This window comes from Nomia melanderi, chromosome 1 (assembly GCF_051020985.1).
Source record: "Nomia melanderi isolate GNS246 chromosome 1, iyNomMela1, whole genome shotgun sequence".
Lineage (NCBI taxonomy): Eukaryota > Metazoa > Arthropoda > Insecta > Hymenoptera > Halictidae > Nomia > Nomia melanderi.
The window spans coordinates 12,371,820-12,398,014 of record NC_134999.1 but is presented as its reverse complement, the minus strand read 5'-3'; the positions used below and the strand labels follow the sequence as shown (position 1 = coordinate 12,398,014).

Sequence of the window (26,195 nt, the reverse complement as noted above, 5' to 3'; positions counted from 1 at the left end):
ATATGTTTTACATTTGCCAATTCTCCTTTAATTTTCATATTTAATTTGTATCTATTTAGATAAGTCTATGTTAAATTGTTACGTACGAAAGGTCTGAATTAAAAGTTGTTTTTATTAAATAGGGGTTATCTTCTTAACCGATACAGTGGTCGCAAACTTTTGACTGGCAGTGTATGCATATGCATATGCATCTAATCTCCACCCTCCTGCATGCCGTCCGGAAGATGCAATTTTTTCTCCCTCGTCGGGAATGCATATTCGTCGATCACAAGCGGAGCAATTCCGGACAAGCGGGTGCCGATGACTGGTTCCTGGGGAATTTCTGCGGGGCGGAACGCGGCCCCCGTGGGGCTCGTTCGCGTTCCGCGACAGATGACCACGGATTTGGGGGTGAACTGATGGACCGTGGACGGTATTAGTTCCTTTGAAATTTTATCGATTTATTCCTGGCAGACAGGTGGAATTGTTTCTTTCGATGTGACGATGGGTTTGGGGTTGTTGAGGAATGTTTGGGCTGTTTTTGGTTGGCGCTGATGGGGAATTGTTTTGAGTATTTACTGGTGTTTCTGTGTTGGCAGTGTGCCTTTCCTTTTTGGTCGCTTGAAAAGAAGATGATTTCATTTTGTTAAAATTCTTGTTACTATTTGAATATTTTAGTAGTAAGTAATACTTTATTTAATACCAATTCGGATTTTACGTTGTGAAATGAAAAACGTAAAATGTTGGTTGGATGTTGCTGTTATCGCGACCTTTGACTTTGACATCGAAAGCTGTAGATAAGTAATGTAAATATTTGAATAATAAATGTTTAAATTACTTGTCAGGTTATTGTTGAATTAGTTAAATAAATTTCGAATAAAGAATTTTCATCTGCAAAGGGTGTTTCAGGCAAACTTTTTCAAATTGATGATGTGTATTGAAGGATGTAACGTGTATATATGATTTTATGAATTGATTTGTAACAGCAGGTATCGAAAGGAACATTTTTTCCTTTGCTATTAATACTAATAGATCAGGAATGAGAGAAGAGGTGTAACAGGTCTCGTGGAAACTCGTGCTTTATGCTGTTTTGATCAGTCGAGAAAGTAGGGTATGCTCGTCAGTGTCAGCCTGTCAGACTGTCATTTCTCGTACAACCGGTAATGGATCGCCTGTATCTCGTCATAAACAACGACAGAGTTGGGATTGTGAAATCATTAGTGGACATTGTTCTGAACAGTAGTGAAATGATAGGCTTCAACTCGATACGTGACAATAATACACAAATCATGATAAGGAAAGTGAAATTCAATAAATGTTCTATCTATCAATGATTCCTACATCCTGTTTTCTACGTTTTGCCTTCAATGTATAATTACATTAACAATACCAATTCCAAAATATTCAACAATTCATTTATTGACCCGTTAATATAACCAAATCTCTCATAAAAATAATATAAACTAATTTTAAACAAATGTGAAGACTTTTCTCATACACCACGATTATTATAAAACAATAACTATAAAAGTCTAAAAAAAAAACAAAAATTTCATTCACGTAATATCATAAGAAACATTTCATAGCGAAGCACAATTCTGTCATGAATAAAATTCTCATAAAATGCCGATCATCCCCGCTATAATCCCAGAGCTGGTGCCAAAGCAAATAATTATAGAACAGAAACAAACACTGAATTCTAAAATAATCCTTTAAATTACGTTGAACGAGGATGATACTCGTGTTTTCACGTTTCGTCGAGTGGCTCCGTATGTTTTTCAAAATGGAGGCGTCGCGAACGGTCGTAGAACACGCGACGACTATCCCGAGCGTTTCTAGGAAAGCACATTTCCACCGTGATATGATGTTGTCGCAAAGATTCCGTGGTTGTTCGGCGTCGCAGACAGGTTGTTATAATCGTAAACAAAATTAAATTGCGACGCTCATTCGGCCGCGATTTACGTCGCCAGCGAGAAACTCGTTAAGGACCCATGAAAATTGTATGGAAAATAAATTGCGTGGCCCGCGACGCGGAATTGCCCGGCGCACGCAGCCCGGATTCATGGGGGTTAATGAAACTTTCAGCTAATGCACACAACGGACAATAAATTTCTCATGGCGGAAGGAGAACGGAAACCATAATGCAATTTCGTTATAACGGGGAACATTTTTGCGGCTTTCTAATGACCGACGCCGGAAAAATTTGTATCGTCTCGCGACAATTGCTTTCGTCTTTATCAACCCCACTCGTTGAATTCTTAATTAAGAATGGAGAATTCTGAATTAAGAATTCAACGAATCTGGTGAAAAACAAACTTTTTAGGTAATTTCTTAGGAGAGTTTAAAAATAAATTCAACTTTATTAATACTCTTTTTGAGGCGTACGTATATTGTTTCCTTTGATTCGAACACATTTTGTACATTTATTTATAATGTTTACTCACATATAAAACGAGAAGGCTTTTTGACCTATCGTAATGGATAAGTTATGTACAATTGTATTTTATATATTTCATTTTAAGACTTTATACTTTGTAACGGGATATACTTACTAATCAAATTCTGAATATCAAATAATTCATTTCAATAACTTTAGAATAAGAAAACGAGCATATAATGAATTTCTAAAATCGCCTGACTATTGAAAATCTGAAGTTAATATAAAAATCATATTCAGGAAATAGAATAAAACTCTGCAATCGAAATTCGATATCGAACACCTGTTCAAAAATATAAAATCAAATTTCCTCTCCAACTGTTCATTTCCAAGCCCAATTGCTTCTCCAAGCACACGTCCCAAAGAGTAAAACTCCACCACCCCCCTTCGTATATCAACATCACACTTCGCATAAAGAGCATCGCGTGCAAGTCACGCGTCAACTTTGATTATCTCTCGAACAAAGTGCTCGACGAAAAAGCTTCATTCTACATTTTCGGTCGGGTTTCTCCGTTCCTACCACCGTTCGCTAAAAGATGTGTGTGTGCCAGACGTTCCTATCGTAAACTGGATGCACAAAGAATCTCGGAGAAGGGTGGGTGCGCGAGTTTTTACGTTCGCCGAGGCGGCGTAAAAAGTTGTGTTTCGTGACCCGTCACGTAGCGCGTCTTGATAGCGACGTACGCAGCTGGATAGCTAAGGCTCGCGATACGTTGTTGCCTGGAAACTTCTTTGATCTCGATCTAGACGGCCTCCCGAGGCGGGGCCGGCTGGCAAACTTCGAAGGATCGAGGAGATTGCGGCGTCCCGGAAAGGGCCGATCGATCTTCGAGTGACTGTTAATCCTTTGGGCCGGAATGACGGCTCTTGATTAGCGTGCTACGGCCGCCATTCAGCCCCGGAGATTCTCTTTCCGATGAAAATTGTGTTTGGCAACTCTTGAGGGTTGAAATTGGACAGCTCGCAGCTGGAGCCGCCGCCGAGCTTCCGCCCGCCGGAGGAAACTGCTGATTGGTATTGAGTTCCTCTTGATTACCGGCGAGGAGTTATCGTCGCGGTTGTAACAACTGCTGGATGCGCCGAGGAGTAGGTAATGCTAAGAATGAAGTTTGTATTCACTGGGCTTCTTTCGGGTTCGAGGCACTTCGACGAAGTGGGGAAGATTTCGATTGAGTTGATTCGCTGAAATGTTCGTGGGATGGTTTTCGATGTTTCGTGTTTGGGATTCTGTAGAGTTTTCTTTGAAATTGTAGAATTATGATGTTTTAATAATATTTGAGTTGATTCGCTGAAATGTTCGTAAGATGGTTTTCGGTATCTGGTGCTTCGGATCGTGTAGACTGTCTTTGAAAACTTGTAAAAGTACGATGTTTTAATAATACTCATTTTGTTTTTCTAATTTGATTTGGGAACTTTAGAAGAGAATATGATAACGCAATATGCTTAGTTTATCTTATATCGTTGTTTAAGTATACCTAAGTTCAACGATATTCATCTTATTTTTTCCAACTTGTTGTTCCAATATTGACATTGAAAATGACAATAACATATTTCGAGTTTAACTGATATCGTCACACAAATAAACAAGCAACAAATCACTAGCAACTATCAATATATAAACAGTAACTAATCAGTAACAAAATAACACCTATCAGTAACCCACAGTGACTACATCAATTACTAACATAAAACAATTAATTCCAAAACAAACCTGCATTCCCACTGTAACGAAACATCCGCAAAGAAGTTCTCTAAAGCACGTAAAACCAAGTCTCGCCAACCAAAGAAATCTCCGAAATTCAATATCCACCAATTCCACCCGACATCTTCCAGACTTCCATTTCACCCGGTCATTTAAACCATTTACCAGCACGCAATGATGCAAACGGCATACCGTGAAAAAAACGAGAATCCTTTTCGTCAGGCTCTATATATTAGGACTGGATAGAGTTAAAGCTTTAATCCGTTGAAAGCGTTTCCTGGTCCCGATCGGTGTTCAAAGGTAAAAAATGGCCGAGGGTGGGGAGTCGAAAGAAAAAAAAGGAATCGAGGGAAATAGTAAATGTTACCGCGACACGAACGATAAATCACCGACGTAATATCCAGTCACGCCAAGCCGGGTCCCAAGCTGGCTAGCCGAGGCGAGACGCTGGCCGAAGTCTTATTCAATTCGCGTGCTCCGTGGACGCCGCGATTACATCGCGTGACTCGATGCACCGACTCGGATTACACGTGCCCGGGGATCCTTGGGATCCCGGTGATCCTAAATCCTGTCCGCCCCTGTCACCCGGCTGCGGAACTCCGAAAACGACGTGGGCGGCCGGCCACGCCGTATCTCGGCCGGCCGAACACCTACGGGGTGTTTTCTAATGATGCGTTTCGAAATAACCATTGTATATTATGGAATGCCTATGGCGTATTTATTATTCTGGACGCTTCTCGTTGTTTAATGTGTGTTTCGCAAGAGGGACGGATATTAAAGTGATATTGGATTGGGAGCGAAGATGTCGAGAGCTTTTTTATTGGATTGTGGTACATACTGGTGGTACTGATATTTTTAACACGAAGAATGCCATGGGGGTCACCGGTGACCCCCAACCAAATGGAATTACTATAGTTCACTTAAACGATGATTATTTGAAAACATTTCTATGTTACAAATAATGCTAATACGGTGACATTCAGCTAAATCACCGTGTGATAATAATGCAATTCAATCAAATGATTTAATATTATAGTTTTTCATTTTGTGTATTTTGTATGAAATCGTGCGGCATTCAACGTGTTAAGTATGTTGGTAGCTTTCGGATACTTTATTCTTGATACTCTTGGTTATCAGTGTTGTATTTTTGAAGGTTACAGTTTTAATATTCTTATTTTTTAATGAGTGAAGTTTATTGGGAAGTCGAGACGATTGAATGAAGATTGATGTAAAAACATTGGTATATCGAATTTGAAGTATTGAGATAACATTGAATTTCAACTTTATGTTTTTGATTCCTGTGATTTATGTTCAGTTCGGTGGAATACCTTGTTTCTAACCTGTAAAAAGAATGTTTATTTGATTCCTATTTCGATGATGTAATAGAAGAGAAGATCTAAATGTTCGTGTGTTTGTAATATTATGCTCAAGGGAGCCGAGGGCAGGAATTGAAAATTACGGATCGCTTCCAATTTATTTCGCTCGGGTAATTTTTCATCTTATTGTTCGCCCTTTGACTGCGCCGAATTACGCGGAAGGTAATCTTCTCCGCCGACCCATTTCTCAGACAATTTTCATCCCCTTCCACGGTTTTCTCTGTGCCCTCATTGTTTTTGTCGCTGCTCGGTACCAGGAGAGTGGAGAGAACATTTTGCTTCGTCGCGTTTCATAAACGACCCTTTTATTCGAGCCCCGGGATCGTTTGTACTACAAATTGGTCTAAGAAGATTTCGTCGAGCTGCACCCTTGATAGCTCGCCTAGATCCTGATTTATGCTTCCCGATCTACGCGTCAGCAACCGTGGCCTGTTCGCGTTACTCTTCGCGAAAAATCCTCCTCAGACGTGCTCCTCCTCTCGCAAAGTGGATCTCGTGATATCGAACGGGTTCCCCATTCCTCGACCCCCATAAATTTGCAATAACGAAGTACCTACCATTTCCTTACCTTGATGCTCGTATTCATGAAATAATTATCGTATCACATATCATTGTTGACGGATTTTTCAATGTGTTGAAACATTATTTGGAACGAGTTAAATATGTTGTCAGAATTGTGGAAGTTGATACTTGAATTTTTGCAAGTACTGAGAATAATAACTAAAACAGAATTATCTGTATTAATGTTTTCAACTTTATTACATTAATAAACTACAGACAGAAACGAAGTTGTATTTAAATTTTGAAAAATAAATGTGTATTAATAAATCGATGGTTGAATTGTTCATGTACTTAATGTTAAGATATTTATGTCTAACTACATTCTGAAATTAACGGATTCGTATCTTTTTTACAGGTAAATCTCATAACAAGTGCAGTCTGGTAACCAGCGAGGGAATCAGTGAGTCAATGAATCTATTTTTTTCAACATCATCAATCGACAGTTAAAAAATAAATCAAAAGATGTCTCACCCCCAAAGGGATGAAAATCAAAGAACCTCAATTCAACAGAACGTTCACAAAATCATTGTTAGAACAATTTTCTGATTGGAATACATTCAACCACCGCATACCTCGGTTTGTCATAAACCACCCCACAGCAGGGGGTGTAGAACACGTCGCTCGAATTCGATCGTCGCAACTGCCTCGTTTCTTTTATCGTAATTCGACGCTGGGTAATTCGATATTTTCGCTAGTTTCGTAATCCTAGATTTTCCGGGCCATCTGCCGTCGACGTGGGTCAATTCAACCACTCGGCATGGCGCGGTATAGGGGGTGAGTTAATTTTCGCGACTGCTTGCGCCTTCGTATTTCTGGAACAATTACTGTACGCGAGCGCAACGAGGGGTAAGATAGAGTGTGTCCCTTTTGTGGAAAATGGTAACGGGCCTGTAACTATGGAGCAATGGGGGTGGATTGGGCTGAGGGCTGGAAGAATGTTGTTAACGCGATGTTCCGTCTAAGGGTACGTTTACAATGAAATGCGATAGAACCTGAAAGAGCTGTACGTCGAATAGAGTGACAATACAATATTTTTCTGTGGTATAGTTATCGTAAACTTGCAATTATTGTATGGTTTCCTTTACTTAAACTTCTACGAATGACAAAATGAATGATCTTGAAACATCATTAATTACAATAAAAATTAAGAGAGCTGTATGTGGATTCTACTGGTGATAAATCGTTTTTCTTTGGTGTGCTTACAAAGAAGTCGCGATGATCATATGGTTTTAATCATTTATAATTTTACAAATGGTACAATGAATATTTTTGGAAAAGAGTTAGCTATAATGAAAACTATGAGAGCTGTATATCGATCAGTGTGTCGATAAATTATTTTTCTTGCATTTATAGTGGAGCTGTTAAAAGCTGCAGATTTAAAACAATTATCATGATCTCCAAGTTAAACTAATTCAGTAAAAATACTAGAATTTACACACAATTACTAAACCGCAACTTTACGTCGGTTGAATGTAAACACTTGCATTATCAGAGAAAAAGATATATTCCTACGCTTCGCTTCCATCGCCACTCTGATCGAGTATCGCGACTCTGCTGTAAACGTGCCCTAACACTCGCCGAAACCCTCGTCTTCTGTTCCATTCAAAGACACCAGGCATAAAATTGGATAGAAGTCCTGGATCGCTCGGTTTTGTTCGCGGACGAGGTGTTTCGTTTCCGGAGGGGCTTCGGGCTAGATTGGACCAGAGTTTAATGGTCCTTAGCTTTATTCCGGGGTTGCTTGGTGTTTGAGTTATTATTTGCGCTGGACGGTCTGTTGTTCCTTGCTTGGGTCCGATACGTGTCTGTCGGGATGTGGAGAAGGGTTGAGGAAGATATTAACAGTGTATTTTGTACTGTGATTTTTCTTAATGTTATTGACTATCTGTTAGTAACTTGTGAATACAGGAATACACGTTTTACGTATTATGTACTGTACATAATCACTAAACAGTGATTTTAACATTGTCTCCAAATTGAATTGCATTGAGAAGTTCAAAGAAAAGGTAGCGTACGCTTTTCTACTAGTGAAGTATTATTACTTCGAAATTCCCTGCCTTTGATATTAAACAAAATTTTATGAAATATTGAACACTAGAGTATCTCGAGTTCCTTACAAGTAATATATAGCACAATTGATGATCTTTCATGTGATTATTCTATTTATTTCAACACGTTATCAATCAACGGGGGAGGTTTCTTATTTCTCCCGCCAACGAGTTGTTTTCTTCAGTTTTTTCCTTCTATTTCTTTATAATCAAGCTATAAAAGATAAAGAATTATTTATTCTTTGAAACGTCTTCTATATTCCATGAGAATTTTATTTTGAAAAGATTGTAGGCAATGCATTAATATACCTATCCGAATAAGCCAACCTTCTAGAATTCATAATGGTCGTAATGGATCAATGACTGGCATCGACGAGATATAAATCGCTCAGGTGCTCGATGCGAAGTTGTATCGAGTGACAAGGAAAGGGTTGGGGGTGCAGAGGGGTGGGATAGACACGCATGGTGCTTCATTAACCACGTCGGGCCTTATGGCGTGTCGGACGTCGAGCGATGCCCGTGAAATCCCACGGGTACCACGAATCGTCGATCAAGCGACAAATTAACTCGAAATCCCGTCGTAGATCGCCGCAGGTGAACGCGTTAAATGTTCGCGGGACGCGACGACGACGCGTTTATCGGACTCCGCTCGCAGACAGCTCGTCCAATAGTCGGTGCTTTTGAATATTGAACATTACTTTTATATTCACGGGATATTCTTACTGTTTCCTATGCAGGCAATACCCTTTTTACTGCATTATTGATCGTGGACACGTTTTTGCTTGTTTCCATGCAAAATTAATAGGATTATGGTGGACAGAGAAATAAATGGGAAGGAAGTGAATAAATACAGAGACAATTAACAATTAAGTTGAGATTCTGATGATTGAGGATTAAAAGTTAATTGTATAAATTGGTGACTTTAATTGATTCAGTGATGTTAGGTATATAAATTACTGATTACTCTACAATTAAAAAATATTTGATATTCCGATATGTTGATACTCAAGATGAAATTTTGCATTCTTCTAACAATTATATTCTTGTATAAAAGTTCCGTATTTGATAAACAATAATCTCGATTCTATCATGTAGAAAATAAATATAAACAAGTCTTAAATGCAAAATATCAAATTCCACAATAGTTCTAATAAAAATATCTTCCAGAAACATTACGAAGGTTCTAGCAACATAAACACAACTCAAAATCGCACAAACTGTTCCGCCTAACTAATGAACCGCCCTCCTAAACCACTCCACCTAAACTCACTACACAAGCATCAGCAATAACTTCGGAAGCAAACTTCAACCCCCACAAAGCAATTTCCTTCAAACACATAATGATAAACATATCCCAAACACACAATAATATCTCTTTCATATCAATTTACAATGGCGGCGGAGATGTTTTTCAAGCGAGCTTATCCCTTAAGGAACATCAACAAATCCGCTTGCCTTTGAGGATTCAGGAGTTCCTGTCCAACCGGAATATATTCGCCTGGGGAAAAGGCAGCGCGATTTCTTCTCGAAAAAAAGGGAACATAAAGAAAAAAGGATAGAGTAGGGAAAAACCTGGTGGATCACCGTAAATCTCTCTCCGGAGTTCGATTCTACCGGATCTCTGTGCCCGGAAGATAAAGACAACGAGATAAGGGTTGGAGAGGAACGAAGTTCGCGTGGAGCACGTCACAAAGAATACCGATAAAGCATCATCGCCACGGTGTCTGTTATTGTTCTTGATCGGATTCGAGTTACTTCGCCCCGATTTTCGATGCCCCCCTTCACCGTGCGCCGTTCCCGAGGGAGGAACGGGGGTGGAAAAGTAGGCGACGAAAGCGCTTTCGACGCTCATTCCCGCGCCGTCGGAGATTTCGCGGGGGAACCGAGATATCTTCGTTCCTAACGGTGATCGATACAGATTCTCGCGACGCGACGCTTATTGCGAACGCTGATCTCTTTGTCTCCTGATATCGGGTTCCTGGTACCTGTTCGATGTGTCGCGAGCGCGGCGATACGATGGAATAGGCTCTTCGAAGCATTTTTCTTTTTAGATATGATTTATGATTTCTCTTTGATTTTTTTTCTGAACGGTGATCGATCTACATACTTTGTTGTTAACTCATTGTGGTAATATTTTCTTTCTTTGCTTAGTTAACTTCTTACCAACGAATTGCAAGGAACACAAAGAAATTGTCCACTTCATTGTACAAATTTACTTTGAACATAAAACACTGTTAATGTTTCGAAGGTTCCTTTGAATTGCATCGGAAAGTTAATGTTTAAATGAAGACTAGTTATACAGCGTTCAATTAAATTAATGTTTGAGGTATAAAATCTTCTTTCGAAAAATCAATATTAATTTGTCTCAATCTAGAAACATACAATATAAGGATGGTTAATATCTATAGTGGAAAGTGATCATGAGAATTTTCAATTAATCGAGTAACAAGGAAAATGTAAATTCTATGCAGTTTCATTGAAAACAATATTCCCTGTAGATGTTCAATATACAACAGAAGCGTAAAATGAAATTCTATGCTAACCATCTTCGATCGTTATTCGCCGCAAATATTTGGCCACGAAACGGCTGTTTCGGTCAACCGGAATCGTTATTTCACCCTAACGGACGTCGATTCGAGCTTAATTATTTATCATCGCATTGGTAGAAAGAGAGTAAGTGTGATAGGCCAGCGTGTAGAAGCGTCTACGTTTAACCTGTTGCTTCGAGGATGGATTTATCGGCCGATGCCGATGAATATTTCACAGGAATCGTCACATCGTGCCGGCTGCGTGATAATAATAAATGTTGATTTTCTTTCCGCGAAGTGAAACTACCGCGGGTCCCAAATGAAATTCACTTTTGCGAAACTATCGGAATCATTGTTTAATTATTCCCTCGTTCTTCTTTGTTAACCGCCGATATTTATTCACTCATTGGAACGGTATATTGACACTCATCAGTTGGTCCTGTTCGTGATTAAACGCGAAAGCAAATCAAATTCACGATTATTGTTTCAAGAATAATAATATGAGCAAAACGGAAATACTATTAAATGCTTGGGGAGTTGAAAATTCTTCTTTTGTATTATTATATTTCAAACATTATTGCATATAAATATGAATTTCACTATATGTGTTAAAAGGTTAAACAATAATTCAGCTAGTTATTTTTTAGTTACTTATTAGTTAATCAGTTGTTACAGATTATATTGTTGTGCCTATCTTAATATCAAATCTACGGTTATCTACCAAAAGGTCAGTCTAATTTTGCAATTTTACAATGGCACATTACAAGATTACTAAATTTACGATGAATACAAAAATTGCTACTTGATCGAATCAACTTCCTTCTAATAACGATACTATCAAATCTCAAACAATAATTAACAACTGGGTCGATCGCAGCAAGTACCAAGAAATTCAAATCAACCTCAACCTAAAAACCAGAAGAAGCCAAGAGATACATAACCTGTTTTTTCAGTGCAACCATATTTCCCATTGAAAAACAAGAAGAAAGTATACTTTCAATAACCCTCTGCCGCGAAAACGGTTAACTCCGCGAGCTCCTTGACAATCGTCCAAGTTCCTAAGCAACCGTCCCGTCCGGCGAGACCCTAAATCGTCCCGAGTCGAAAGTAACCAACCCCCATCTCCACCTACGCCGTCCCACCCCCATCCCCATCCATATTCACTCAGAACTGGCGGAAACGTTCTCCGTTCCACGAAACGCGAGCCGCAATAACGATAAAACTGTCCGGGCCATTCCGTGGTTGCAAATTCTGACCGTAGCGGGGTCGTCGTCCCTCAGTCGCGGTGGGGGTAGTTTCCCTGGGAAACGGTCTCGGATAACAATTCCGGGGGACGTCGATGTTTACGGGGCCGAGTTTCAGTAAAGACAACCGACTACTTTATACAGGGTGTAACAAATGCGGGATCCATCTCGCGAGTGGGCAGAGAATACAAGAAAAACTGAAGACAGCTCGTATGAACATGTGTTATGTTTGACCTTATTCCAAAGTTACAGCTATTCTTGTTTCGATAATCCTTCACAATGGGTTTCCTTGGATTGTATGGAAGGTCTGAAGTTGTATGAAAAAAATTGCGCGATTTTTCAAAAATTGTAGGAATCCAGTTTAACAATTTCATTTAAAATTCTATACTTTCATTCGTTTATTTCATTATAAGTCAGCCCTTATATTGTCTTATTAGTCAATATCTCAACTTTTGGCTTTGACAACAATTTACAATGTTCCGACATTATAGAAGTATATTAAACAATCGTTTTATTTCACTACTATGAGGCTAAACGATTGCGAATTATTAAATGCCAGTTTGAAAACTACGATTTTGGAAGATTATATAGGACATACATTTACCTGAATTTTGGAAGATTGGTTTTGTATCCCTTATTTATTTTTTAAGCGGGTACCACATGTTCTGTTACACCCTGTTTACTAAATGTCTTCGGTTATAGGAATGCAACGCGGAAAGAGTAGGAAGCGGTAGGTACATGCAATGAGGATATAAGACGCATCAATCTCTGCGAAGGGCGGCGAACAAGAGAGGGTTCCGTGCTTGAGCAGACCGTGTCAGGATTACGTTGTCCTGGTCACGAAGATTGTTTAACTTTAATAAAGTCGTGCCGTGTTCTCCGGCTGCGCTGAAAATATTGTTTCGGGATGGAAGGCTTTATGTTTGCGATGGTGGCTTTTCGATCGATAGAGGGATGACTTGGTTGCTTCTTCTTCCTAGATCTTTTGGATGTGTTTATTATAAAATAAATATTCTAAGTATCTATGTTACAGATTGTATGTTACAGATAATAGATTTATTATAAGGGATTAATTTATCGGATACATCTCAAGTCACAATTCATTTCACTAAATATTAATGTTAGTAAAAATTAAAGACAATTTTCAGAGAAATGTATACTTATAATAGTCAGAAGATTGCTTTGTTTTTGCAAATAATTAATTTTTGCCTTGTGGTTCTTCTTCATGACAATGCGAAGATCGTCTTGCGCGAAGAGGATAGTCTCCAGTTATGAAAAGCAACCATTGCTAGAGACAAAACCTGTTAAGGAGATAAAGGGGTTTGCTTGCCAATTCCCTTGTTCAGGAATTGTCTGCTATATAACTTCGTGCTGCTTCGTCATCAAGCGAGATTTCCTTCCATGGAAACGCTGTAAATCTAGGTTCCATTATCCTATAGGGACAGACATCTTCAAACGTATTAAATGGACCAGAAGGAGGACAAACACGAGAATCTATAAAAATCAATTTAAAGATGAAAGATTAATCAGTATATCATTGCAGCATACCACTAACAATGAGCAAAATTCTGTCAATGACAAATCTAAGCTAGGTATCTAACAATTAGCCATTGATCGCTAGGGTCGCAAAAGATTCATCAGTATATCACAACATATCATTAACAAAATTTCCATCAGCAATGAAACCTAACAACAAAACCTCTGAACTAGATATCTATCGACCAGCCAAACAAATAGCCAACAATTCCAGCAAATGCAACGTAACAAAGCGTCGCAAGGGAGCTAAAACACGAGTCTCTTAGAAGGCTCTATTTTATTCATTCGAAAGACTTCCGCGATACTAGAGGGACCTTCCTGTATGTCCAGGCGAGCTGTCCGCCTAGTTACCCCGGGTTCCCGTTCCTCTTTTTCTCCTGGGACCCCTCTTCTTCCTCTTCGTTTCCTGCCGGACCTCTCGATCGTTATCCAAACGATCTTCCCGTGCGCTCGACCGGGCGACTCACGGCCGAGATAACGCACTGCCAGGATCGCCCTGCCCGCCGTCAACGACCGTCTGGATCCCGCTTCCCTTATCCGGGATCCCCTTTCTTCCTGGCCAGGCAGCAAATTAACTCTTTCCATTGTTATGTTATTAGGTGGACCGATGATAAGACGGCACGCAGCCTTCCCCGCCAGGAGACTGATCCCTCGGTTGCGAGTTTAATGCCGCGAGGAGTTTAACGAACTCCACCGAGACGACAGTTATCGTTGCTCTTATCGTTGAGACGTTTGATAAGAACTTTTTTCACCGGGCCATGTGATATGTTAGATTTAATATTGATTATTCGCGTGCCAGACAAGTTTAAGGAAGTTTCAGCGCATGATCCAAGTCGGATTAGAAAAATGTGATTGTAACGTTTTCATTAGACATATTTTTTATGCGTATTTAAAATTGAAGAGTGGGTCAAAAAGAGGTAGTTAGTCGGTGTTAGGTTAAGATATTATAATGACGATTACGGCGACTCTCTGCTTTTTTCTTTTTCCCGAGTGACCATAGGTAATCAGCTAATAGTGGTCCTCCATACTCTCTAGACTATGAACTTTCACCAGCTCGTTGCCATTTGTTTTAATTTGCACCGTTCATAATCGATGAGCATAAAGGTAATGGATGGAAAGTAGCATTCAAATTTTCTCGTAGAACAAATGCAAAAGTTCAAAGGACACAGAAATAACATTACGAAAAAATTCAAGAAAGTTGAACAAGTCCAACTTATTTTACCAATCATCGTACACTCAACGATCAGAGGCACAATTCTCAGGCTAAAGAAATAAGTGATCGAAAAAGAATCTTTCGCCATAATTCAATACCAAGAAGCGTCATTCCTTTACGCAATCACCCGTTAAATACCGCGTTCATCGGCATCCGAGAAGGAGCGAACACCTCTGAATAAAGTCTGAAGGAGTGTCTGCCCGAAGCGTCATCGAATTCCGTGTGAAACTTGTTCTTGAGTAGGAAGCATCCGTTCCCGAGCAGTCATGGACTCCGATTGAAGGGCCGCGCGCCGCGCCGTTACGGAAAAGGACAGGCGAAGGAGAAGTTTTAACGAGCACACCCGGTATTTGCATACGTCTCATTAGCGATCTTTAATTGCGAGTGGACGGGACGGCCGACTTGTACAACCTACCTCTGTCGCTCCATCCTCGCGTTTTCTCTCGCCGGAACAATTAAGGCGTCAGTTCTTCCCGGTCATGAGAAAGATCCATGGAAAACGGTCGCCGCGACTCCTTCCATGATGTTTGTCGTCCACCGCGTTTCCCCATTATCGCGCCGATGATAAGTGGCCTCGTTGTGACCCGTTATCGTCCGCTAATTACGCGAAACGATGCATCCGCAAATGAATTCTGTCTCTCCCGACCGATGCTGCGCGCTAGTGCCCCAAACGTTTTAGCGGGATCTTCTTGGACTGCAGGCACTGAAGTACTTGTTGGAATGTGTTCAGTTGATAAAAAATTTCGCCGCAGCGTTGACCCGTTTGTATGGTATAACGGAATAAAAAGTTTTTGAACGAAATGGAAATATTTGGTTATTTTTAAATTTTGTCTTTTTTATATGAGAACGATTCAAGTGTGGATTATAGTAGATAATAGTAATAATAATAATATAATAAGATATATTGATTAACTGTTGGCATATTAACGTATATATAAGCTGTAAGTCTTTTAGTTTAGTTATTCGTAACATTCATTCGTGCATTGTAACGCAAAAGCTATATTGGAAGGGAAAATGATAAGGTAAATAAAAAAAATCGTAATGCAAATATTGTTTAAGATATAAAGAATTCAAAACTCATTTTCAACGCATGATTTCACATTTACTTTCTCGAATCTTTCAAAATTTAAATACTAATCTGAAACTCAGAATTATTTTCACAAGAAGTTGTACTTCTAGAATTTTTCATTAACTCTTCGCACAATGCTGTTCTATAAAACGTTCCAAAATATCACTGTAAATTTTTATCTGTAGCTTCTGAATTTCTTTTACTAGATGATCCAATTCTTTTCAACATTTTAGAAAATTTAGTTGCCAGAACGTTACACGGTCCGACCAATTCGAATAATCAAGCCTGCACCATTCAGCTCCAGTAAACTTCGCCGAGCCCAGACTCCGTAATTTTTACAGTTACAAGGGGTTCCCGTCGGGTTTTCTCTCTTTTTCCCCTGGAAGAAAGGGATTTCCAGCGGAATTTTCGCTGCGGATAGCAACGCGGCTAGGAACCGAGCATAGAAGAAACACAGTTCGGACGTGGGTAGATCGAAAATGAAGTCGAACCCATCGAGATGTAAATTCGCGTCGCGTTGCGGGGCCATTACTTAAGGAACCTACGGCCACGAATTCCGTTTCCAGGGAACTGGACGAAGAAGAAATTAGATAGTCCACGAAGAATCCCATCGCAGAAACCGTTCGCCGCGAAATAACATTCCCACGCGGTTCCGCGGAAATGCAAAACACGTTCGATTACGTTCGAATTCGGCCCTCTTCGTCGCCATCGAATGCTTCCGACATTTTTCCCCCATTTCGAACAGACAGTAGGAATTGCGGGTCCTCGATGGTCCGGAAAATTTACCGAAATTGCAAATTTTCAGAATCGCGGTGTTTCTTTACTCGTATTACAGGAATTTCGATCTTGGTTTATTAATATTTCAATGAATCTTGTATCTTGTCGCAGATGCCTGCGATGACTAGGCACTCGCAATGATATTTTAGAAATACGAGTTATTATTTATGTAATAATCTAAATCAGATCGTCTAGACTACGATGATAGCAACGTAAAAATGAATTACAAAGATAGAAGGATCTTTTTCCTAGATGTTTCAATATTTCTTTGACTAGAAGAAATTCTTCACGTTTCCGTATAAACGCGTAGAATTCACTCCTCCCTACAAAATAATCGAATTCCTAGATAAACTAAAAATATTTGCATCGTACTACATTCATGCAAACAAATTCCTGGATGTCTGAACATAAACACATTTCAAGGAAACAGAATTTCTAGCCTTCCGCTGGAAATAAGCAAATATTCTCTTAATTGCCCGGGCATAATTATTTTCTGCAGCATCCAGGACCAGGATGTATCCCGGGTCTGGGTCGCGGATATCACCGTGGTTAGGACACGCAAAGCATCCGGCATAATTAGACATTCGTGGCCGGGGGAACACGATATCCCGTCCATCCGCGTGTAACCAGAGATTTCGCCTCGCGTGCTTTTAACCTTAAGCCACTATCTCTCGCGTGCGTGCGCGCGCGCGCGCGCAAGCGAGCGAGCGACCGTCCAGTAAATTCGACCGGTTTAATTTCCGCACCGAAGCAACATTATGCCCTTTGTTTCGCGCTGCGCGGAACAGCCCCGCGGGATCTTCTTCCTACGCCCCCGCCATCGACGAGTTACGAGCGCCCGGTCAACTAAACATCGGAGAAAAATTGCCCGCGGGCCTAACTCTCGCGAATGTTCACGGAAAACGGGGGATCCCGCTCGGCAATAACGCTCTCAGAAAAATCTATGGTGTTCCGTGCACGCAACACGCGATCGTTTCGGCAGTGTTATTTGGAGAATTTCCAGCGATTGTGGAATATTTCGTACCCGTGTTGTATGTTGTTCTGAATGCAACATGAAATGGATATTCAACCCGTTCGATGTTTGAATTTTGGAATTGGTGTTTCGGAGTGTTGTGGTTTGCTGTTTTGTGTGCAACGTGGTTGTGTTTTGGGGTTGTGTGTCTCTGACGATGCTCTCAAACATTAATTGTGTTGGAGTATTATAAGAAATATTTCATTGTGGTGTTTTACTCAATTCTCATTTATTTCATGCAATTTTTATGATTATTATTGATTGTTGTAGGAGACTTTTATATTGTATTAAGAATAAAACTTTCACAAGTCGGAGAATATATTTATATCATTTTGTGATACAATTTTTAGGAAATTGGAGGTCAATTATTCTTCTTCTGATTTATTATTATCTTTTTTAATAGAATAGAATATTTATATTTGCGACGATTTATCATTTCAAACAAATATCAAAGAATAATTTTAATTTATATTGTCCTGATCTCCAATTTCCTAAAAATTGTGTCACAAAATGATATAAATATATTCTCCGCCTCGCGAAAATTGAATACATTAAAATAGAAAAGAATTTCATTCAACAAAATCATTTTTTCCATAATGAATAAATAATAAAGTTTCATTAAAATGATGCCCGAGGGACCATTTCATGTTCGCGAGAGAATGATTCGAAGGAGACCCGAGACGTAGCTCGGGACCTCGTAGATCATCTAGAATCGATTTCGTGTCTTCTTCGCTGGTGAATGTTTGCGAGCAGCCTATTAAATTGTGATCAGTGGAATGACGCCCACGTGTCCCGGTGTCGTTTCAAAAATCGCGTGCCCCACCCTCTCTTTCTCTTTCTGTCTCCCGAAGCAGTTTCCGCCCCCACGGGGACCCCCGATGGGTCACATGCGATGATTCACTCCATCGCGTCCGGAAAACGAGCGGATTCGGAATGTTCTGCGTGTCCGACAACGATAATGATAAGCGCAGACGACGCGGACGACGATAAAAGAACATTTCGCTGGGTGCATCGGTCACGTGGCTATCTCCAGCGATCGGATAGGATATCTGTGATCCGATGGAATATTGATGTTCGACGATGCCAGTGGTATTTTCGAATTAGTTACTAGATTGAATGGGCAATTCTGTTTTTATCTTTCAAGTCAAGGAATCTTGTGACTGTTAATATTAATTGATAAATATTAATCATCTAGATTATAATTCTTTGATAGACATTGCTTTCTACTAATTACTTAGCTCGTGTTATTATCTACTTCACAAGCGCAATGGTAAAGGATCGAGCAAGTAAATTGACTTTTTCAAATTCCTCTATCGAAACTCTAAGATTGCATCTATTGAGACTTTATAGTCTCTTATTTACTACTTTACTTACTTACTTACTTACTACTTTATTAGTCTATTGCTAAATCAAGTTCTTTAATAATTTCAGAGGGACAGCTATGTTTTTAACAATTGTAAAAGGAAGAAATCTGGAATGGGTCATTTTAACCAGTATTAGTGTTAATAGTAGATAAGAATGAATAGATATGTTTGAATAACATACCGACCATATTTAAAATAAAAAGAATTCACATATTAAGACAGCAATCAATTTCAACGAAAATTATTCAGAACTCCCTAAATTTCAAACAATCCGTCTCCAACAAAAAATATTGCTTCCAATAAGAAAGAATCCAACCATTCTCATCTTTCTCATCAAACAATCCCGAAATCCATCTCGACCGACAGCTCGCATCAAAGGGTGCCAGATAAGTCGAAAAATGAGTTCCTTATCGGCCTCTGCGAATCGGGATCGAAAAATTTCCGAAGAATCGTACAAACGGCATCCTGCGTCTCGCTATTATCTCAGCCCGACAGAGGAATTGCCGTGGAAGCGTGTTGGCCCGCGAGGAAAATGAGTCCGAGGGTTGCTTTTTCGCTGCTGGCCGATAAGGAAATTCGTTTTTCACATCAGCGACGTGCCAATGAGACCGGCTGCGAGGAACTCGGAGGGACAATGGCTTGGTCGGGGCTAGCATCGGGGGTGGCGCAGACGGACCGATTCGATATTCTATCGAGATAGCCGGCATTTTTCAGCGCGCCGATGGCCAGCAACATTTTTCGAGGGCAACGGCTTGCTGGCCGAGCGCGCCGCCTCCCCCGACGTGTGGAGGTGACGTGAGAGAGTCTCGGTTTCGTGCGTGGAGTGTCTGATATTAGAAACCGGCAGCGGCAGCGACGGATAAATGGAGGCGTAGACGTCCTTTGGATTCCTTCGTTTTGGACCCCTCTCGCCAGGAAAAGATATTGCGGGATGTTCGTGGCCGTGGGGACTGGATAGATAAACGCGGCCCAACACCGAGGAATTTTTATTAATTGCGACTGCCCGCTGGAAACGTGGGAAGAATGGTTATTATTGTTGCAGCATGAACTCTTTTGCGAGGATTTTCGTTGAAATCATTGATTGGCATTAGTCTTGAATTTATTTTTGCGAATCTTCTAATTTCATACCTTTGAATTTTATTTTATAAAAGCCCTTTTTGATAGAGAATGTAAGAAATCAAGGGTGGTTTTCCTAGTTTCCAAAGTTTAATGCAATCTTTTCCGGATGTGTTTTAGAATAATCTTATAGAAGGAAGTTTTTCTTTTGTAATGATCTGTAAAAGGTTGATGCATGATTTTTCGTTGTCTTTTTATCGCAATTTAATCGAATGTGTCTTTTGCTAATAATGAATCCTTACTTCAAACTTTTGACCAGAGTAACGTATATTTTACGAATTTTGTACATTTAGTTTAGGATTTTGTTTCAGTGTATCTGGTATATTGAAATACTAAATTTGGAATGCAAGGTGTACCGAGTAATCGATTTCTAAGTGGACGAAACGGTTTGAGAGGAACGAACAACGATCGAGCGTGCTAATGGCCGCCGAGGCGTGACGGTAAACAGTAGAATGGCCCGGCCATTCAATTTCAAAACGGCAAACTTTCTGTCGTTGTTCTCGTGTGCCTCCTTCTCGATAGCTACATCGTTCTATAATTAATTTCAACCCTTCCGGGAATCCATTACCACGTGCGTTCGGTCCCACAGATATCATCTGCGATGTTTCGAAACCACGGCCGGCCGTCGAGTACCGTGCCGTTAGGCTTCGTGGGCTGTTTCATTCGGTAGCAACGTATCGCTTGTACTGCAACGGTCGATTGGCCAATATCGATGATTGTTTTAATTAGATTTTGGAGTAGCCGAGTTCGTAGCCGTGCTCGAACAAAATAAATTTCATTAAATTGGAGTTATACTGGGAATTCTTCTGGTTCATGATAATAGGTACCAATAACGAAATGCCAATTAAATGAATATTCTTCTTGTAGTTTTGTTAGTGGTAGCAATTACTTTATAACTAGAAAATTTGACATTCGTTTTATATTCTTATATATCACAGTATGAATTTTACTTATTATCAGTCCGAACTTCAGACATTCACAGTGCAGATATTGGAAAAATTAATGAAATATAAAATAAAAGAAGTTAATATAAAATATAGAAGATAATAAAGTTTCACTTTTGGAAATCATATTTAATATAAATTCTTCCAAACGTTTATATAAATATATAAACATAGAAAAATAAATATAGAAAATCACTAAAAGTCAAACCTTCTCATCAGTTATAAAACTCTTTAAAACCTCAACTTCCTATACCCTATCTCTCATCCCGCATTTTTCCTGCACAATACCCGCCGCCTCGCATTTATACATAATTTACCACACGAAACTCTCTCTACCTAAACATAAATCAAGCATCTGAAATAAAATTCCTCTATTCTCCTCGGGAATCCATTCACCTCGTCACACCAATTAAACGCTCAATTTATAGAATTCCCTCCATAATTACGCTGGAAAATTAAAATCCACTAAAATCCAATCTCTCCGTCTTGCTCGGGGCGTCGTTCACCTTCTAAGCTCCAATCAATGGAATTTAAAAAACCGGAATAATGCCGTAATGGCGGAATAATCCCGCCGGCCGCTTCAGCTGGACCCTCTATCACGGTTGATGGGACGAGCTTCCGCCGTTAGCCTGACGCGTCCAATCAGATTTCACAGGCGTTAGACATCGAAATCGTCTGAGGCGTCGCAGCCGCGCGAGAAAGGGGACTCATTAGTCCAGGGTCCGTTTCGATACAGCTCGCGGGGATGCCGCGGTATTAAGGAAACTTATTGCAAGGAGCGAACCCGGGCTGCGCTAGACAGCGAGAGCGCATTTACCGGGAACCGCAGACTAATACCTACCGATCTACTTAATCCCCGAGCCCTTTAGGACGTCAGTGCGCGGCACCAGGTAATTAGCGGGCCCATCAACAAACAATGGATACCAATTTAGCTGGGATAATGGTGCCTGCGCTACGGCACCCGAGCAAAGATTATCCCCCTTCTAGCTCGGCTACAGCTCAGCCGCCTCGCGAGCAACGAGTGACCCAAAAATCAGGGGATCTTTTCATCGTTCTTTTGGGACCATGGTTTCGGTACTCAGTTTTGTGATTAACCCCTTCATCTATAATATCGTGTCAGACTCGCGATGAAAATTTCAAACTTAATTTTAGAAATCTAAGTGTTATTTATATTTTTTAAATAGAAATTATATATTACTCTTCTGTTATTAATCGTTAACCTTTGAAGTAAACATAGACATAGAATAAGCATAAAGATTGTGTTTATTTGTAGTAAATTATAAACGATAGTTGCATCGATTATAGCTAAGAAATATCATAAGGCGAGGGGTTAATAGACTGGAGATCAATATGCGTTTTTGGGACATTTTAAAGTACCGTGGAATGCACACGAGAAGAAATAGTGTATAAAATATTTGAGACATAGTCATTTTTAGAATGCTTCTTGGGAAAATCGTTTTCTACTGTAATTTTGATTTTCTAATTGTATTTTTGAAAATTTGAGTTTTGTATGAAGATTCGTATTTTTCGATTTATTTACAGATTGTATGTTGTGTCATCTGTGTGTGGAAAGTTTCAAATTGAACGTCAGTTTTGGATAAAATATAATACTTTTTCATCTATCATTCTGTTTTAATTTTTATATCAAAACAAGTGTTTAAATTATTATATTATATATTATGTTATATTGTATTATGTTATATTATACTGTATTACAATATATTCGTTAATAGCGAATTTGAACTTAGATTTTCATTTGTTCGATGATCTTTGACGTTCTGCATGACACTATTAGCGTCGCATGTCACCGCGCGGAAATTTCAGGCCTACCTTTGTCCCGTCGAACGTATCGGGGGGTCGGAGGTTACTCGTGCCGCGAAATTAGTTCATTACTGGTGACTCTTTGACGCTGTAGTTTGGGGGTGAGGTACAGAAGTAGATGAAATTTTGGCGACCCTGGACACATGCGTGAATAAATAAACGGTCCAGAGAGGTGAGAAATTGAAAAAAGTAAGTTTTTGGCTTTCGAAAAGTAACTGACTTTTAAAGTATCAATGAATTTATGCATACATGATTTCTCTATGCGTTTGTTTACATTTTTGAAATTTAATTAAGAGTTTAAAATAACCAAAACAATTCTAGATAGGGAATAAAATTGGATAAATATTCAGTTTTTTCAACCACAATATAAATTATTATAATTAATTATATATTCTTAAAAATTGAAGCGCAGAAGCGCAATTTTAATTTCCAATTATAATGAAATAACACTTCATCGATTTAATTTCAAATTATTCTACAGATAACATTTATATTTTATTATTGAAGTTTGAAAAAACAATGATGTAGATCGTTGATAATATTAAAATGAATACAATTTAATGAAATAGTTCAATGAATTGACTGCACAGCAGAAAGGGGTAGCTGTGATCACATGCAATTGCAATCATGAATTGAATGAAGTCGATATAAGGGATGAAAAGAATCTGCTTATCAGAAAGAAAGACGAGAAATCCAGCTTTTTAGATGCATACTGTTCCACTTAACCCTGTAGATCCAATAGCAAATTAATTTTCACGACTCTCGATACACATCATTCCGACTACCAACAGCCTGCATCCTCTTTACAGCCAATATACTTGTTGTCAAAGTACCTCTTACACCCCTTTCACGTCAGAAGTATCCTCTACGGTCGAATCAACTTGATCCCGACATCAAAAACCGCTCGAACGACTGCCCACTCGAGGACCAGCATCAATGCGATCAATTCTCCCGCTCTAATATTAATAATCTTCCCATTCAGAAATATTAATAATCCTCCTATGAATAGCGGTAGGTCTTCTATCGGGTTCGGTTGCTGAGCGAACGCGAAGGTAATACCTTCACGTCAGTTAATATTGGAACGAAATCGATGCGAAATTTGGAAATTTTCTTAATTTAAATCAAAGAACAGTTCACGGTTCGGTTAATAAGCCAACGGTGTAATTTCAATGAAAAATATGTTTTCAATAGGCAGAAATATAAAAAGGATAGATGGCAGAAAGAGTTTAGATGTGATTTATTAATTAAAAGGAACAATTTTGATATCTACTAATGAATTGATATAATTACTCGTTCATTAAAATACCTAGTATTGACCAGATATATTTTCTATATCAAGTCTACCAATAATCTACAGTTTTGATTCAAAATTGAATATATATAAAATAAATCGAAAGTCTATGGTCAAAATTGCTTTAATATTCTCTTTTTAATTTCAATATTGTACCCCATTTTCAATTAAGAAATATCAAAAGAATATTTTCAACGTATTCGTTAAACGTACTGTCGCATAAACGTGACAGCATCAAATGAATAATAAAATTTACCGTCAATTTTTGTTTGAAATAAGAACAGAATTAGCAAACTAATTACAAGAGAAAATACGCTGCGACCTTTTATAACAAAGAGCAGGTTTCCCGTTGATGCTGTTAATAAATATCGAGTGAAGTTACAAGATGTGGAAACGTTATTCTACGGGAGAAGGAGTGTCATTAAATCGCGAGCGTCTTACGGCTGAAGGAGCATCAGAGAAGTTGCTAGGAGATCGAGACGCCATCAATTGGTTCCGGAAGCTCCATTACAGTTTGTTTCAATTGTCGGGAGAAGGCGATTAATACTGCTGGCCAAAGTCAAGGAGATTACGAGTATAATTAAACGCACTTGCCTGGGAACGAAACGGCGTGATTTAGGGGATTTTTAAGACCCGGACATTTGTGCCGCCGGTATTACACCGGGGGAAATTATTTGACGGAATTTTCATAATTTTCGCTGAGAAGAGTTTCCACTGCTTCCGGAATGAATAAGCGAGCGAAAATGGCGGTTCCCGTGGTTGTTTGTGGCAAGTGCCACTGAAATATTCGCATTTTTTATAAAAACGACTATAGTCGTTGTTGACAGTCCATTCGCCTTTAAATAATTCATAACCGTAGAAGAATTTCGAAGTTCTTTTAAGTTCTTCGCAGTAACTGAAATATTAACGGACTTCTGGTTACAAAAGTTATAATTCTTCAGATTTAAAAAAAAATCTAAACTTATGAAATTGAATAAGTTAAGAACAAACTAATGCATCATTATTTCTTTACATTTCTTTTTCTTTAGATCTTCGTTTACTTAGGAGAATATTGTAGTAAACTATAAAAGAAACACTACATCATTGTAGTAAACTATAAAAGAAAAAATTTGAAGAGTAACGAAATTTTCTATGACCCAACCAAACAAACCTTCCATCATCCCAATCATCAATTGTCCCAACGTTCAAAGAATTCTAAAAAAAAAACCATGTGAGTCCATTTACCCCCTTAGTCTCCAATTACACTCAGGAAAGTGAGACCTGCCACGGCCAATCTCACAATAAAAAGGGGAATAATCAACCTAACCAAGACCTATCCATAAAGAATCCGATCCTCCAGGATCGCAGTCGTAAACCCAATTCCGAATGCACCAAGCGCATTGCCAAATGCATCGACCAGCAATCTCGAAGGTCCTGCTCGAGCGTTCGCGTTCCGGTGTACACGGCGAAGAAGGAAACAAGAATATAGAAGAGAACGGGGTAAAAGGAGAAAGAGGAGATAGTCGGAGATGATTTCTGCGTTTCCATATTAAATTTCATTTGGGTATCCAGTTTCGCGTGCGGATGACATTCTTTGTCTTCCCGGCCCGGCGGAATATTGCATTCTTCCGGAAAAGCTTTGCTTCCTTTCCGGAACGGGGCGGCCCTCTCATCCGGTGAAATGAAATTCCACGTCCAATTTGCCATCGAGCGCTAGCGCGCGCGAGCGCGCGCACGCCACGGGGTGTCCCCAATAGAAAAAAAAGAGGGGAAAAGAGAGCGTCGAACGGTCGAATCGTGTTCTGTCTCTATCTTATCGCCTCCTCGCGCATTCCCGAGGCTGCAATCGTGAAATTCGATATATAGGTCCGCCGCGGTGGAATCGGGAAACCGGCCCCCAAGAATCGCTCCGATTGCGAGAGCCTACGGAACAATGGCGGCCACTCCACTCGAAACGATACGGCTCTGAATCCGTTTCGCTTGTTTCTACCACGGATCAGACCCTTCGTGCGCGGCACGCTGAAGATTTCACCCCTTTTCTATAGTCCATTGCCAACGTGCCATCGATATTAACCCCTTACGCCGAGGGCTGGATAACAATGGCGCTCGTTACTCGGGTATCTATTTTTTATTTCGTTCTTGCTCCTTTCTTTTCTTTGTCGTTTGTCTCTTCGGTGCTCTCTCGCGCGAGTTCGGTG

At 39.6% G+C, this 26,195-nt stretch overlaps 1 protein-coding gene and 1 long non-coding RNA gene across 2 annotated transcripts in view; both read left to right on the top strand.

The window, feature by feature from the left end:
* The window catches only part of LOC143174245 (uncharacterized), a 50,723-nt gene extending 35,448 nt beyond the window's left edge, over window positions 1-15,275 (top strand). The window contains exons 2-3 of the long non-coding RNA XR_012998044.1: window positions 6,411-6,455; window positions 14,011-15,275. This is a non-coding gene — a long non-coding RNA (uncharacterized LOC143174245). The remainder of the gene's footprint in view (window positions 1-6,410; window positions 6,456-14,010) is intronic.
* Ror (tyrosine-protein kinase transmembrane receptor Ror) overlaps window positions 1-26,195 on the top strand; it is a 316,422-nt gene that overhangs the window by 132,637 nt on the left and 157,590 nt on the right. The gene's annotated exons all lie outside the window — the stretch shown is intronic.